We start from the raw sequence: 16,694 nt of genomic DNA on the forward strand, positions 1-16,694 counted from the left end.
GTACGACAAAGGTATCAATATACCAAAGATATCCTTCTGCATACTTTAGTATTTTTGTGGTATATTAATTTGGTATATTTTAAGAATAGTACCGCACTGTTTTCCTTTTATTCAACATTGGTAGAGGACACACTCGACTACTACTCGAAACTACAGAGTATCTAAAATTCGTATTATAAACTATTACAGAAATATAAATTGAAGCAAATTAACTGGTGAATTATGTGGCTAAAGAATATAATTAAGTTGGTTACGAACTGCAATTATATTTAATGGCATATGTTAAGCTAGTTTATACCAGTTGGTACTTTAATATTTTTGTTATGCTTAGCTCAATCCTTTCTCTTGGGTTTCCCTACCAAATGACAACGTGTTTTTTGTTTTGTCAGCTGCGAACATTCGCACTCAAAGTCGAAAGATTTGCTAGATGGAAGAGGTTTTTAATGGCCCATTGAACTGTTTGACCTTCACATTTTGGCTTATCAGTCAAATATTTGGCAAAACAACAAAAGCTCATATGTTCATAATATTGCGATGCTGCTAATGATCATGGCGATGGCGATGGGAATACGAATGCGAATGCGAATGGGAATGCTAATGATGATGTCAGGGGCGTTATCAGTTAAATAAATGTGCTTCAGACCACAGGCAAACCGATCATTTCCGTTAATCAAATGCCAGCCCCTATCTAATATAAGAGAGACAGCAACTGAAAAGAGGGACACAACGTGTAATGGTATTTAACATTTGGCAGGCAGTCAAACTGTGAAATTGGTGACATCCGATGCGAAGTTTGAATGCCACCGCGAGTCGAATCGAATCGAATCGAGTTGAGTTGAGTTGAGTCGAGTGTCGACTGTGGGAAATTGTCCGCGTGGTCACCAAAATTCATTAGACGCATTAGAAAGTGTTACAAACAGCACGCAAATCAAATTAAGTACTGATAGGCGGACACCACACACACTCACACTCACACACACACACACTCAGCACTCACACCCATACTCATCTCACACCCATACTCATCACTCAGAGAACGAGACACTCAGACACATTTGGAGTAGAGTGTGAAAATAAATCAGCAACGACGAGACACGAAATTCTCATTTTCGTGAGGCTTTCAATTGCCGTGGTCTATTCCCTCCCCGCATTTTAACCCCTCCCCTCCCCACCACAAAGCAAATAATTTGATTTAAGCTAAAGGCGCTAGCTTCGAGGCCCTAATCAGCCAATGGAGCACATTCGAAATGGCCATTAGCAACTCGACGAATTTCTGGAATTCTACTTCGACAACAGCAACAGCAACAGCAAAAGCCGAAGGAATGCACAATACGTGCCTTAAGACTTGATATCAATGACCTCAGCTTCCATCTTATGTTACTCCCGCCCCCTCACTCCATATCTTCATCTCAATTGCTATGATTTAGACACGAGTATTTTCATTTTCATTTCGTTTTTATTTATGGTTTTATGGCTCTTTGCATTCCAAGTACTCACCAAGTTAGATGCTAAACACTCGACTTTCCAGCTCAACTGCTGCAAATAGAAAGAGTTCGGAAAAGGAAATATGAGTTTAGTTGAATTTAATCGCAGGATCAATAAGAAAATATTTAAAATAGTTGTTAAGAAAATGTATGCACACATTTCAATTTTGCTCTTGAAACTTGTTGTGCATTTAAAAAAATGTAAATACTTAAGGGAACTCTTCCGGTTGCATTGTCTTGATTTATTGGCTTGATAGTTTTTCAAATTTTTTCTTTTTCATAATTTCCCCAGAGAATGAAGTCTTTGTAGCTTATATTCTAATACTAATATATTAAAATTTTTGCATTGTTATTGAACAGAGCTTTGAATTGAACGCTGAGCGTCTTTTTTTTATTTTGTTTGTATTTCAGTAGAGAAGATAAGCTTTTAATTTACTTGCTAAATAATCGAAATAAACGAGAGTGCGTGATTTAAATTAAAATAACCAATTTCCAATGGCTTCACGTATCAAACTGAAAGCTCAACTTTTGTTGTTATTTTATTCATTTCAATACTACACTTAAGCTTTGAGTTGTCATCAAGGAAATTGTACTTTTAACTTGGAGATTTGGTTTAAACTAAATGTAAATTAAATAAATTGTCAACTCAATTTTGTTATTGATTTCAAATGTGCATTCAAACAGTGAGTTGCCATTTAAGATTTTCTAATTTAAGTTTAAGAAATGAAAATTTGGTTTATTTGAAATGTTAAGTAGTGATAAAAACACTTTTTTTTTAATTTTTGTCAGTTTAATGTTGTCATTATTGTTTTTTAATTTGAAAGGTGAACTTTACTAATTAATTCCTATTTTTCTTGATAGCGTTTACATCCAAATTGCAAGCACAACTTTTTTATTACTCTTGAGTTGCAGTTTAAAGAAAAATTTGATCTTAAGGAATTGAAATTTGGATTTGGATTTTTATTTAAATTTCAAAGCAGAATTTAGGGCTAACAACTTTAGTTTCAATTGGAAATGGAGTGGAAATCCAAATTGTAAGCTCAAGTTTTGTATTTATTTTATTTATTTAAAAACTAAACATTGAATTGCCGTTAACGAAATTCAAATTTAAGCTTCTAATTCCCAATGTGTATTAATTTAAATGTAAATGAAAGTATAAGGTCTAATTTTTTATTTTCAAAGCAATAAATTGTCAGCTTAACTTTGTTAAAATTTTGTTAATTTCAATGCTGTATTTAAAGGGAATCATTTTAGTTATAATTCATAATACAGATTAAAAGTTTCGTTCAGTTTTATTATAAGTTTATTTATTCCAATACTGCTTAAAGAAATTTTCATTTAAAATCTAGAAAATAGTATGAAATTTAAATCCTTTTCTTATGCATTTGAATCAAAGTTAAAGTGCCACGCTCCAAGAGCAAACTTGTGGCATCGAAATTAGTTTCACTTTGTATTAAAACATAAAAATGTAAATTTGTTGGTTGGCAAGACAAGAATACAGTTTGTTTATGGTTTGATTGTTTGTTTGTTGTAGGTGGAAACTTAATAAGCTAAACTGTACACGAATGTTTTTTTGGCCTTCCAACCGCCAACCGCCAACTGACCCAGCTGAACCACCTGACCAGCAAATGTGTGCGAGTGTGTGTGTGCAAGTGTGTGTGTGTGTGTGTGCAAGTGTGTGTGACTAAATGGAAATGCCAAAAGGTAGACAGGTTGGAATATACCCGTTAGCGTAGCATAGAATAGCTCCAAGTTCTGTGCACTGTAGCGTTGCATAAGCCGCGCTTCTGCCCCTCTCTGCTTGCCCCTTTCTCCACCCCCCGCTCTCTGACTCATCTCTGTTCCTCTCTTTGGCACTGTGTTGGCCAGTTATTTAAGCATGAAATGCCGCCACAGGGTGGCTGCCTGGCCTGTGCCGCACTCTGAGTCATCGTCATCATTACGATCATCGTCATCATCATCATCATCATCATCATCATCATCATCATCGTCGTCGCAGTCCGCCCGCTTAAACGCAGCGATGCGTCAAAGTGTCGACGAACGTCGCACCGTCCGCACCGAACCCGGGGGCAACTTCGACCACTGGCCAAAGGGGAGAGAGAGAACAATACTCGCGGCGATTTGATTGCGGCAGCGCATGTTACGCTTTTGTGGTCATCGTTGTTGTTGCTGTTGTTGCTGCTGCTGCTGGCGGGCAAGCGGAAGCAGTAAACAGTTTGGGGCAACAGTTGGTGGCACGACGGAAAGGAGGAGGGGGCCGGTTGCGGGAGGAACAGCGTCTAATCACCGCCGATCGCTGGACTTGAGTTCTCTCCCTCTCTCTCTCTCTCTCTCTCTGGCTACAGGTGCATTATTTTGTTGGTCTGGTCGCTTGCTTGGCTGCCTCATTTGATGCGTCTTCTGCCTTCTGCAGCAGCAGCAGCAACAACAGCTATTACAATGCGACTTTTTATTGTTCTTGTTTGCCTCCGCTCGTAATTTACATTACACTCCATGGCCGACAGTCGTCGTTTGTCTTTCTTTATGATGCCTCCACGTTGTCGTCGCACTAAGAGAAAGAGGGAGTCAGCAAGCGACCAAGAAAGAGCGAGAGAGAGAGAGAGAGAGCGAAGGGCGAGGAAACCTTCTTCTTCCGCTGCCAACAGCAACTACTGCTGTTGCTGCTGTTGCTGTTGCTGCTGTTGCTGATATAAGCCAAAGCTCAGCTCGACGTCACAGCTGAATGCGTCGCTGCTACTTCCGCTTACAATTGTTTTTTATTATTACACTTTATTACACATTTTATATTCCGTTTTCATTTCTATTTCTGCTGCCGTCGACATTGTTGTTGCTGTTGTTGTCGCTTCTGTTGGTAAATGATTTAATTATTTTAAATTCTTGTTTTTGTTTTCGTTTGGCTTTTTTGTTGTTGTTGTTTTTTTGTTCATTTTTCATTCGCTGTTACTTATTTCTTGTTGGAGTTTGGCCACATTTGCATGTGCCAGCGGCCACGCCTCCTACGCCCTACACTCACACTCGCACACTCGCTTTTGGCCGCGCTTCTGCTTGGCATATTATTTGGGGGAAAAGCATAAAAATAAACTGAAAATTAAACGTTGTCAACCGCAAATGTGACAAGCACTTAATTTTCATGCATGTAAAGTGCGCTCGCAAAAGTGGAAGTGGATGGCCAAAAGCAGCAGGAAGGCAACCATGCAGGCAAGAGCCTGGCTAGGATTGGCCAGCAGGATATAAAGGCTACTACTAACTGTCACAGCGTCAAGCCACAGGCGACACACTATTCCCATTTACTACGAGTATTTGCCATTCAACAACCCGCCGCAAGAACTTGTTGGTTGTAGATCAGCATCGAATTGGGATAAAGACTTTTTCTTATACACTTGTGAACTCTTATTGGCTATACATTTTTATAGAACAATAGTAAATTACATTGTATAAGCTAACAGTGTTTTATTTCTATGCTAGAAAATATACCACAAATGTTCTGTATTAATTCATGTTAACAAATATTCAGTATTTTACTACTTTTTAGTATTCTATTTCTTTTTTAACTATTGTGAACTAGTATTATTGGCTATACATTTTTATAGAACAATAGTAAATTACATTGTATAAGCTAACAGTATTATTTTTATGCTAGAAAATATACCACAAATGTTCTGTATTAATTCATGTTAACAAATATTCAGTATTTTACTACTTTTTAGTATTCTATTTCTTTTTGAAATATTGTATTTCTTGTTTACAATTAATTTCCAATTCACAATTCTTATTGTACTAGAAAATATATTAAACATATTCTATATTACTCAGTATTTTAGTATTCTTTTCCCTTCGAAATATGTTCTTTCATTTCTTTTTACAATTAATTTTAAAGTTTTATATTAAATGAATTTAATGAAATTTGTTATAATAGACTTCTAGAAATGTAAGGGAAATATATTTTTGCAATAGCGTTTAACAGACAAAATCTAGAATATTCTGTTTGTTATTTAAATGATAATAAAATGCTGCCTTAAAGAGCTAATCTAATTTAATAATTAATTTATAATTTCATTTATTGTATTCTGAAATCAATTCAAAAGTTTACAAATGCAGTAAAAAAAAATGTAAAATTTATTTATTTACATTGTAAATTATATATTCTCTAAGTTTGTACTTATATTGTTGAGAATCTATAATTTATAATGATTATATTTTCATTTAATTTGTTATATATATAATATATTTATGGAATATGAATGATTTAACTTTTACTGAGATCTTTTTCACATATCCCTTTGAAAAATAGATGATTCTCTTCGTAATTCTCTTCGCAATTCTCTTCGTCATTCTGTATATTCTATATTTATATTTTATAATGATTTAATTGGGCAGCTAGTAATAAAATAATTTTTCATTTATTTTGTTATATATGTATATGTATGTATATTTATGGAATATGAATGATTTAACTTTTACTGAGATCTTTTTCACTTTTCCCTATGAAAATGAGCGATTCTCTCTTCTCAGTTCTCTCTATTTTGTTTATAGTTCTTTACCCAATTAGCTGCTGCTCGCGTTTTTTTCTGCTGCATGTTGACAAATTTGTTGGCTGCGCCATCGTTTCCATGAGTGCTGTGCACCTGTTCTAGCACTCGCCCCTCCAACGCTTTCATCCCCTTTCCCCCTTTGCAGCCATCAGCATGCATATGGCATTCAGGTGTATACGTAAACGTGTGTGTGCGAGAGTGTGTGTGTGTGTGTGTCAAGTGTGAAAGCATATGTTTTTACAATGGGCAACGTGATGGGCGCTGAGTGGTGAGTGGAGAGAGCAGAGAGGAGAGAGGAGAGAGGAGAGCAGGACGAAGCAGAGCAGAGCAGCGTGTGTTGTGGCTTCTGAATGGTACTCGTTGATGGTGCGGCTGAGAGCGGGGGGATGATAGTAGGCAGGGGAAAGTGGGCGGATAGGACAGTGCAGGGCGTGGCAGGTTAAGGGTCCACGAGTCCACGAGTCATGGGCGTTAAAGGGAAGAAGGTGAAGAAGGGGAAACGAGGAGGAGGAGGAAGCTGGATTATTCACATTGTGCAATGCAGTTTTCGGTGTATGCAAAATGAAAACGCGTGTTTTTGCTCGCCACACTTGTCGTTGTTGTTGCAACGCGTTGTTGCTGTTGCTGTTGCTGTTACCATTCGTGTTGCTGTTACTAGTGCCAGCGGCAACACCGACGCCTCGTTGCCTTAGGGACAACTGCAAGGGCTTTGAGCCGGGGGGGCGAGAGGGAGGAAGGGGTGTTGTTGCCGCTGGGTTATGGTTGTTTCGTTGATTGTTTGTCAGCCGAGGAAGTGATGGGAAGAGACGTGAAGAGGGAGGGGGGGCAAAGAGACAACAACGACGTTGGCATCCGTTACAGCTGTTTGCGGTAGCCAGCGATGTTTTGGTTGACAATTCTCGTTTGGATTTTTGGCCTTTTTATCATATTTTGTTGTTTGTGAATGCTGCTTGCCTACCTCCCTTTCCCCATTCCCCTCTTCCCATCCCTCCACGCCCTTTGCTGCCATTGTCGCCTGTCGCTGTCGATGTTGCTGCTGCTGCTGCTGCTGCTGTTGTTGTTAGGGTTGTTTATTATGCAGCATGTTGCGTTTGGGGTTTTCCTCTGTGTGTGTGTTATTTTTTTTTTTAATTTTATGACTGCGAAAACAACAACAATAAATGCTCGACAACAACAACAACAACAAGTACGGCAAATAACAAACAACATAATTCCATGATCTCATTACCAAAAATGGGATGTGGTCACACTGCCAGTGGCATGCCTCAAATGCGCGTACGTGTCGCCGGCGAGATAAACATTTATGAAACTGTTGGATCAACAGTCGCAAAGCGCCAAAGAATTGCGTGCCCCGATAATGCTGTCCATCGCTCTCTCTCTCTCTCTATCGGGAATGTTGTTGAGGTAATCTTTGGCAATTTGTTCCTTCAGTTACTTTTACTTGCTGTCAAAGTAATCATTCTTATGCTCTGATTAAAACAGAGCTACGCATTTTTAATAAATGCAAAATAGTGCGGTCTTATTTTCAAAATATACTACAAAAATACTGAAATATAGCAAATGTTCTATTTGGTATATTGTTAATATATTGATACTTCATTCAAAATATACCATTAAGTGCAAAATATACCAAATTGTAAGTAGACGTTTTTGCCCATAAATTTAAGTATTTCTTAAATAACTTCTGAATTTTTTTATATACTTTAAAATACTGAAAATACACCGAATGTTATATTTGGTACATATATTGTTAATATATTGATACTTCATTCAAAATTTACAATCGAGTGCAGAATATACCAAATGAATATACTACAAAAATACTGAAAATATACCAAATGTTATATTTGATATATTGTTTATATATTGTTACTTCATTCAAGATATACCATAGAGTTCAAAATATACCAAATTGTAAGTAGACGTTTTTGCTCATACAAAAGTATTTCTTAACTAACTTCTAAATTTTTATATATACTTTAAAATACTGAAAATATACCAAATGTTATATTTGGTATATTGTTAATATATTGATACTTCATTCAAAATATACCATTGAGTTCAAAATATACCAAGTTGTATGTAGACGTTTTTGCTCATACAAAAGTATTTCTTAAATATCTTCTGAATTAAGTAAAGTTTTTATTGTCTGAACAAAAGTTCGACTCCAGCTTCTAAATTATATCGTTTTACTTCTTTATGCAAAGCAAACATATATTTTCTACATTTAATATTCCATATAAGTATGTATATGTTTATTTGTTTCACTGAATTTTCTTTCTGAATATTTTTATAATTAATTAGTTTTCTGTAATCTCTTGCCTGTTTATTTTGCATTCGCATTGTCTTTGCTTTTCTTTATTGTACTCTTCAAAAGTAACATTCTCCCCTATTGTGTGATGATTTATTAATTCTTTGTTCAATATAACAATATTTTGCATTCCGCACTCACTATTTATTCAATTCAATTCAGTGGAAAATGTTAAAATGCATTTCTTCTATTCTCCTTAATTCTAGTCTCTGCACTTTTGTATGGTATTCATCGCCTGATCGCTGCTTGTCATGGCATACTTGACTCGACACCAACACCAACCAGATGCTCAGGCTCAGGGCTGTTGCTGTTGCTGTTGGGTTGGTTTTGGGGGGCGCATAGCGAATCAGATGCAACAACAATGCAACGATACAACGACAACGACAACGACAACGACAACGACAACGACAATCGTTGTAGGAATAACAACAACAAGAACAACAAGACGAAGAATATCTTGTGAGCAGTTGTGAGCGACGGGGCCAAGAGTCGAATTATGTGAGAAATGTATTAAAATTTGTTGCGACAGCGAAATGCAAGCAAGCAAATTGTCAGCAACACTTCCCCCTTCCCTCCCTCTTCCTCCTCTTTTGTTGTTGTTATTGTTGTTGTTGTTGCTCTACAACTATCACTGCCGCCCTCTGCTTTATGCTTCATTCCTCATTCTCGCGCGCTTCATGCTTCATTCTTCATCAGCAATCGCCCACACCAATGCCAGCGATTGCAGCGGGGCCAAAGTTGTTGCAGCTGCAGCTGCAGCTAGTTGTTGCTGTTGTTGTTGTTGTTGCTGCTGCTGCTGCTGTTTGATGCTTGCTGCTTGCTGTGTGGCATCTTCTGCCGCAGTTTCCCATGAACCGATGGCGCCCTCTTTGCTGAATGGGCGATTGGCCGTGTGACCGATGCTGACATGTTGCTGATGCCTCAAAGCAGCAACAGCAACAACAGCAACAACAACAACAACTATGGCAGCCGCATTGTTGCCAGTTGTTAACTTTGTGTGCTGTCAATGATTTTGTGGTTCAAGCAATTCAATTGAAAATGCAATGGCATTAGGCGATGACGATGACGATGACGCGAACGCTGTCGACGCTGACGACGACGACGACGACGACAACGTTGCTCATGATGATGAAGATGATGATGATGTTGCGCACGAAACAATGCGAGTCATGGGTGGGCCATGGATCGAACCAAAGCGGGCCACTGATCACGACAAGTAAGCAACCAAGCAAGCGGCAGCCCTTCATTGTTGTTGCTGCTGCTGCTGCTGCTGCTGTTGCAGTTGTTGTTGTCGTGCATTGGAACGTGAGATGGCAGATAAATCAATGCCGGCCACAGCAATAGATGCGGCATTGTTGCTGCTCCACATTCAAAATCATTGAACTAATGAGCGAGCCTGCCACTCGATTGCAGTCGCAGTCGCAGCCGCAACAACGACAACACCAACAGCAACATGTTGCTGCCGTGTGCCGCCCTGCTCAGCAGCGGCAGCCACTGTGATAAGCACAGCCATAGAAAGTTTAATGACTTTACAAAGGCGCTGAGTGCAAGCGAGATAGATGCAGCAAGGCAAAGAAAGAGAGGGGGATGGTGTGTGGGTGAGACAGAGAGAGAGAGAGAGAGAGAGAGAGAGGGAAGAATGCAAAGCGAGAGCGTGCGTAACTTTGTCTAATCGAAATCGAAAACAAACCGCATTAAAAGTCGCAATACAAATACATAGACAAGCAGGCACACACATACACACACACACACTAACACACACACACAAAGAAGTCGCTTGCTCGGGGGGAACGTTGACCTCCATTAAAGTGATCGTGCAACGGCCCCAACGCCAGGAGCGGGAGGAGGAAAAAGAGGCGAAAAAGGCGGTGGTCGAGTGGGGTGGGAGGTGGGGGTAGTGGCGTAAGTGCATTTGTGGGAGTGTCAACGGGAAGGGGCGAGTTATGCTGTCAAGCAGATTACGACAAAGCTTTAGCTTTAATACAGCCATAATAAGCAATAGCTATAGCTTCATACTACACATACTTGGCTTTATGTTCGTTGATAATGATTACACAGAACTCTGACCCACAGCGCTTGCCTCCCCTTCCCCTTCCCCAGCTCCCCATCCCCGTGCCTTGCCTGAGCAAAGTTCTCCACGTAGCTGTGTCTCGTTTTTTCTACTTATTTTTTGTTCTTTTTTTTTTGGCTGTCCCTGACATCACAACATCACAGCTCAGAGCGCGCAACTCCAGCTGAGAACTGAGAGTTGAGAGCTGAGACTTCTCCTTGTCATTGTCAGTTGCAATTAATTGAGCTTTAATCATGTCTTGGTCGCCCGTCAAGCAATCACTTTTGGTTTTCGAACTGTTGCAATCGTCGTCCGTCGCCGTCGTTCACCCCCAGCTGCATTCAAGTGCCAGTTATGAATAGTATACAAATTATGCAGTCAATTCGAATTCGAGTGCGAGTGCGAGTTCGAGCTCGAGTTTGCGTTGGAGTTGACGTTGACGTTGACGCTGACGTTGTGAATATGTTAAATGATGCTTCTTTCTGATTGCATTTTGAGCAACGTTAAGTATTTCATAATTAATCAATCGCAATCGATTTGATGCGCCACGTTTTCGATGCATTGCATTGTCGTTCGTTAGCACCTTTTTAGATGCTGCCTGCTGCTGCGCTGGGTACAGTTCGTGAAGAGCTATTTAGCATAGACACAAATCCAGGGAACAGTTGAGTTCTCTGCCTGAGAACAGTTGTGCATTTCCGACAACGCTAGCAACACTTTGATATAAACACAGAAAGAGAACTCTTACCATTCTGATCTATTGTATGGTATCAATATAAACAGGAATCCTGGGAACAGTTGAGTTCTCTGCCTGAGAACAGTTGTGCATTTCCGACAACGCTAGCACCACTTTGATATAAACACTGAAAGATAACTCTTACCATTCTCATCTATTGTATGGTATCAATATAAGCAGGAATCCTGGGAACAGTTCAGTTCTCTGCCTGAGAACAGTTGTGCATTTCCGACAACGCTAGCAACACTTCGATATAAACACAGAAAGAGAACTCTTACCATTCTCATCTATTGTATAGTATCAATATAAACAGGAATCCTGGGAACAGTTCAGTTCTCTGCCTGAGAACAGTTGTGCATTTCCTAGAACGCTAGCAACACTTCGAAATAAGCACAGAAAGAGAACTCTTACCATTCTTATCTTTTGTATGGTATCAATATAAACTGGATACCTGGGAACAGTTCAGTTCTCTGCCTGAGAACAGTTGTGCATTTTAGGCAATTACGAGTGCCTTTGCACTTTGTTAGCAACTGGTTAACTGTTTTTGTGTGGTATGCTTGTAGTCATAAATCTTGGGTTCACTCTGAGAATAAGCTATTTTGAGTGCTAGATAAAAAACCTCTTGCCCTTCCATATCATCTTTTGTGTGGTATTAGTATAAACAAGAATCGTGGAAACAGTTCTCTGCCTGAGAACAGTTGTGCATTTTAAGCAGAGTTGTGCAATAAATTTCAACACTTTAACAAAAAAACTCTTGCCCTCTTGAGGTCGGCACACTCCATTCTAATGTTTAGCCATGTTAGCATCTGGTTATCTGTTTGTTGTGTGTGGTATTCCCCTGGGACCTGTTTGCCAGCCTCAAGTAAAAGTTCTAAACTGCTCGCCAGCCAACTGATGAATGGCTTGATATATTTATGAGCATGTACTCGTCGTCGACGTGTATTTTATGTAGCCGCAACTCGTTATATTCCGCAGTACACACATGAGTATTCCCTTCTCCTGTGCGACTTCGACTGCGATTGCGACTGTTCCCGGGTCGTAGCACCCATCCGGATTCTTTTCCCTCTGCACTGCAGTCTCAGCAGATGCAGCAGCGAAAAAAGTTTTCATTGTTCATAAATTTTAACGCACTTTGCTATAATGATATAATAATCATTTTATTTCTCATTGTTGTCCCCCGGAGTTTTGCAGCAGTTGGTTTCGCGCTTGGGTTTCTCGCCTTTTTTTTCTTGTTTTCTTATTTTTTTTTTTTTTTTTTGGTGCTGGATTGTCGCCGTTTTATTGCCACAAGAAAACAACTACAAATTTGCGTTTAATTTAAAAAATATATATGTATTTTGTTGTTGTTTTTTTGCATAAGCGCAAATTATGAACAGCAATAAAAAGTAAAAAAAAACAAAAACACTGCAAGGGAGATCGCAACGGCAACAAAAAGAAATCAAGTAAAAAGAGCTCTCTACGAAGTAACAAAGATTTTATACACTTTAAAGATTCAGAGTTATGAAAGCGATTGAAATTAAAAGTATTACGCGAAATAAATTTATTATTTCGATACACTCTAAATCAAGTTTTGTTTTTTCATTATTCATTAGATATATTTTTAGTTTGCCATCCTGTTCTACCTAATTTATGCAGTGTTCTATGCAAATCGAAAGTGTTTTTTAAAACCTTTTTTTCCTCTTTAAATTTGTTGCATAATGCTGCTGATAATTGCGATGCTCGCTTCGAAAGAGTATGGCGAAAAAAATGCCAAAAAATTAATAAGAAGACGACAAAACTGAAAGATTATTGCAAAAGTCTGGAAGTGGAAGCTGTCAGCAACAGCGGCGTCGACAGCGACAGCAACAGCGACAGCGACGTTGACGTCGACGTTGGCAGAGGCGACATTGCTTGGCGCTAATTTGATTTTTTTTTTTCTTATGCGGCGCCTCAGCGACTGCAGCTGTTGCAGTTGTTGTTGTAGCTGTTGTTGTTGTTGTTGCTGTTGTTGCGGTTGCTGCCGCTGCCGTTGCTTCAGTTGTCTGGGGAGTTACATTTTGACATTTAAACGTGTTTTTGGCACTTGACGGCATTTTTAGCTTGCGGCCCGTTATTGTTGTTGTCGCCGTGTTTTTTTTTCATATAAATTTTTTTTTTTTTGGCTTTTTATTGCTCAATTTTTATTATCTTTCTTGATTTGCGCTTTGCTGTTTTTATAGCGCCGTTCGTCGTTCGCCACTCGCCATTCGTCGCCGTCTGTTTGCCTTTTGTACAAGTTTTCACCAATTTGGCCCACAGCTGTAACCCTTCCCCGCACGCCTCTTGCCCATTCCCCGACAATAGGGAGAACCTGAAAATCTGGTGTCCACTCATAGGCGTCATAGAAATTTCTCGCCTGAATGCAAATTTTACTTTTATTGTTTCATGTTTTAGCAATAACAGACAACAAAAGAAGCAAATTGATTGCAGCTCTGTTTGTTTGGGGCACCCTCATGAAGGACCCAACAAACACACACACACACACACACACACACACAAAAGGAGCACACACATACGCTTAGAAGGGAAAAAAAAAATAAAGTTCCTTGGCAGCGGGCCGAAAATTGAATGTCAACTTGAATGGCAAAACCTGTTTGATTTCCAAATCAACCGAATCCAAATAAAGCAAACGCACATCACAGATTGAAATAGACACAAAATATTGCTCCAAGAAGGGACAGAAAGAGTGCGAGAGAGAGAGAAAGAGAGAGAGTGAGTGTGTGGGTGGGAAAAAAAGAGAAAGAGGGTTGAGGATTGAGCATTGAATCGGGTTCAGATATCGATTTGGGGGGCAAACGCTCATCGAGGCGTAGAATTAAACTGTCAAATTCAACAAATAACTGGATTTGTTACATTCAATGCCATTACGTATACGTACCGTATGCCAGTGCGCAAAGATGCCTAAAAAACATTTGGCCTCATGATGAATTCTTTCGCCTCCTCACTTAAAGGCAAGCGCACTTTCAGTGGAAAAACAAGCTGATAACCAGCTTAAAACACAAAACAACTTTAATCGCTGTCGGAATTTGTTGTGTTAAATTTGATGTAAAGCAAAATGAAACTAAGTCTTATGGAATCATTCTATATCAAGGTCATAAACACAACCGATAGACGCCACACATAACGCCCACACGCTTCCTCTCCACAAACAAAAAAAACTAAAAAAAAAACTTCCATTCCTATCAGCAAGTAATAGCAACAATAAATTCACTTTTTGCGCTTTCAACATCATTTCGGGGCACACATTAACCAATTCTTCGCTTTAATCTTGAGAAAACAGGAAGAAATAGAACAACTCGAATAGTTTAATCTCTCCTAAAAACAAATAACTAAACCATGTTTTGAGACTATTCGAAATTTGAAAGTGCTAGAAGAATTTGCAATTGAAAGGCATCATTTTGTAAGTTAGATCAAGGATTAATCTTATGTTGAAAGCTTAAAACTTCTTAGCAATTGATAATAACAAAGTTTAAGAATTGCCTTAAAAATTATGTAATTAACTTTAAGTTACACGTTTATAATTCAAACACGATGAGCTTTATGCAGCTTTAAAAGGATAATTCGTATATTGAATGAGGGAAAAGAAAACAAGCTTAAAGGTTCCTTAAAAAACAGGCGTTTATGACCTATAAAGTTTTTTCAAAATGAGTAGAAATCGATAAGCTATACTTTTAAAATGATATACTAAATAGTAGATATGAGCTGCAGAAACATTCTTGAAAGCTATTTATTACTTTAATGTTTAGCAGGGAAAATTAAAAGAAGCTTAATGCTGAGAGATGACCAGAAAAAGTATTTCCAAAATTTGATATATCAATGCTAACTTAATTGTTGTGCTGAAATCGTATATTAGTTATTAGTTAAAGTGTTTACTTTATTGAGCTTTTAGCAGCTTTAAAAGTTGCTAAATCTCAGTCGACATTTATCGTTTGATTAATCCAATATTTGCAAATAAACCATTAATTTCTCTCCCTTTTGTTATTACAGCGATCCCGCAGCTGAGAACTGACAGCGAGCAGGGAAGCAAAAAGGGAATCGGGAATCGGGAACTGGGAGTTTGGAGCTGGTTACAGGGCGCACCCACATCCTGTCCAGGGAGGAGCAAAACTGTTGGCGTTGCATTTGTTATTCCTGTTTTCCAAGTCTTTTTTTTTTTTTTGTTGTGTCGTTCGTGACATTTATGTCGCCTGCATTGGGGTGAGTACACGCATTACAATCAAACAAAAAAAGTGGTACAGTAAAGCAGCGCTGCAACGAACTGCATACATGCAAAAATGAAATGTGTAAATTGATAGGTTCAATGTAGCGTTGTTCGACTGTAGCACATAAATAATTTTGATTTTTGTTAATTTGTTGTTTTCGCGCATTTTCTGCTGATAATTTTCGAGCCCATAAATTGCATAAATATTTTGCCGACATTCGACTTTCTGGAGAGCGGGGAGCGGGAAGCGAGAAGCGAGAGGGAGGTGTTAGCTGTTCGCTGTTCGCTGATTGCGAATGGGCAAACTTCCCATTTTGATTGAATTTCATTTAATTTTGTTTTATTCTTTAACGCGTTGCTTTATTTTCGATTTTTTTTCGTTTTGTTTGTTGTGGCTTTTTTCGCGCTGATGTTTTAGTTGATTAAACACAACTGTTTACGCGCTGCCCTTTTCACTGTCCCTCCCCTCCCCCAACCCCTCGCCCCAGGCGTCTGCCTTACGTTCGTTTTACGCTTTTTGCTGGAAATGCATTTCCCAGTTTTCCAGGCAGCACTTTTCCACGACGCGGCTGTTTCTTTATCACAATTGCCATAAATTACGCGAATGCGCGCATCGAAAAATCGTAATAAAAAAAAATTGCTGAGCATAAATATTGGCAATATTGTCGTTGTTGCTATCGCAACTTGTTGTTGCTGCTGTTGCTATTAATGTTGTTGTTGTTGTTGTTCTTGGCGCTGTGCATTGAATAAAAATTACAAAATCCAAATTAATGAAGTCGCTGTTGTTAAATTGGTTCAATAACATTTCAATTGCGTTGACATAATTTTAATTAAAATAAAATCGCTTACAACAACAGCAACAACAACGAGAAGAAGATGAAGGAGCGCAGCTCGGAATGAAAACACACAATGAATTTTAAATCGAGCCGAGCTGTCGAAATTACCGGCAAACGGGGTTAATCAACCAACGAAGTAAGCAACGATCGATCGATTGACTGATCGACCAACTGATCGCGAGCTAACGAACAAAATGAAGCTTATCGCATCGCAGGGGGTCGCAATTTGCATTTAATTGCATTTACCAGGGCTGCATGCCTAATTCCCGCACCTAAAACAAAGCATTTGCCACCTTCAGCCAGCGATTTCGATTGCGATTCTCTCCGCCCCCCCCCGAATGCGTCTTCAATTTCAGTGCTGAGACGGAGACTTCGACTGCGACTTTGACTGAGACTTCGACTGAGACTTCGGCTCTGGCATTGGCGTTGGCGGTGGAACGCACCCGGAAGCGATAGCGAGGCAACCAAATGGTCGCAGATAACTTGACCATGGGGGGAAAGAACCGGAGGGGGGAAGAGAAAGAAACAG

The 16,694-nt window shown here is 39.0% G+C and overlaps 2 protein-coding genes across 4 annotated transcripts in view; one reads left to right on the forward strand and one right to left on the reverse strand.

Annotated features, from left to right (window-relative positions):
• Nucleotides 1–16,694, reverse strand: part of LOC133847168 (chaoptin) — a 169,786-nt gene that overhangs the window by 43,753 nt on the left and 109,339 nt on the right. Inside the window, exon 1 of one of the 2 annotated variants that reach the window (XM_062281995.1) lies at nt 1,498–1,537. The exons of the other annotated variant lie outside the window; for it this stretch is intronic. The gene's annotated coding sequence lies outside the window, so the exon portion shown is untranslated. Of the gene's footprint in view, nt 1–1,497; nt 1,538–16,694 lie in introns of those variants that run through there. 2 annotated transcript variants of the gene reach the window in all.
• The window catches only part of LOC133847170 (protein folded gastrulation), a 43,531-nt gene that overhangs the window by 3,504 nt on the left and 23,333 nt on the right, over nt 1–16,694 (forward strand). For both annotated transcript variants that reach the window (XM_062281996.1, XM_062281997.1), the window contains exon 3: nt 15,116–15,325. The gene's annotated coding sequence lies outside the window, so the exon portion shown is untranslated. The remainder of the gene's footprint in view (nt 1–15,115; nt 15,326–16,694) is intronic.

The sequence above is a fragment of the Drosophila sulfurigaster genome, chromosome X (assembly GCF_023558435.1).
Source record: "Drosophila sulfurigaster albostrigata strain 15112-1811.04 chromosome X, ASM2355843v2, whole genome shotgun sequence".
Classification (NCBI taxonomy): Eukaryota; Metazoa; Arthropoda; class Insecta; order Diptera; family Drosophilidae; genus Drosophila; species Drosophila sulfurigaster.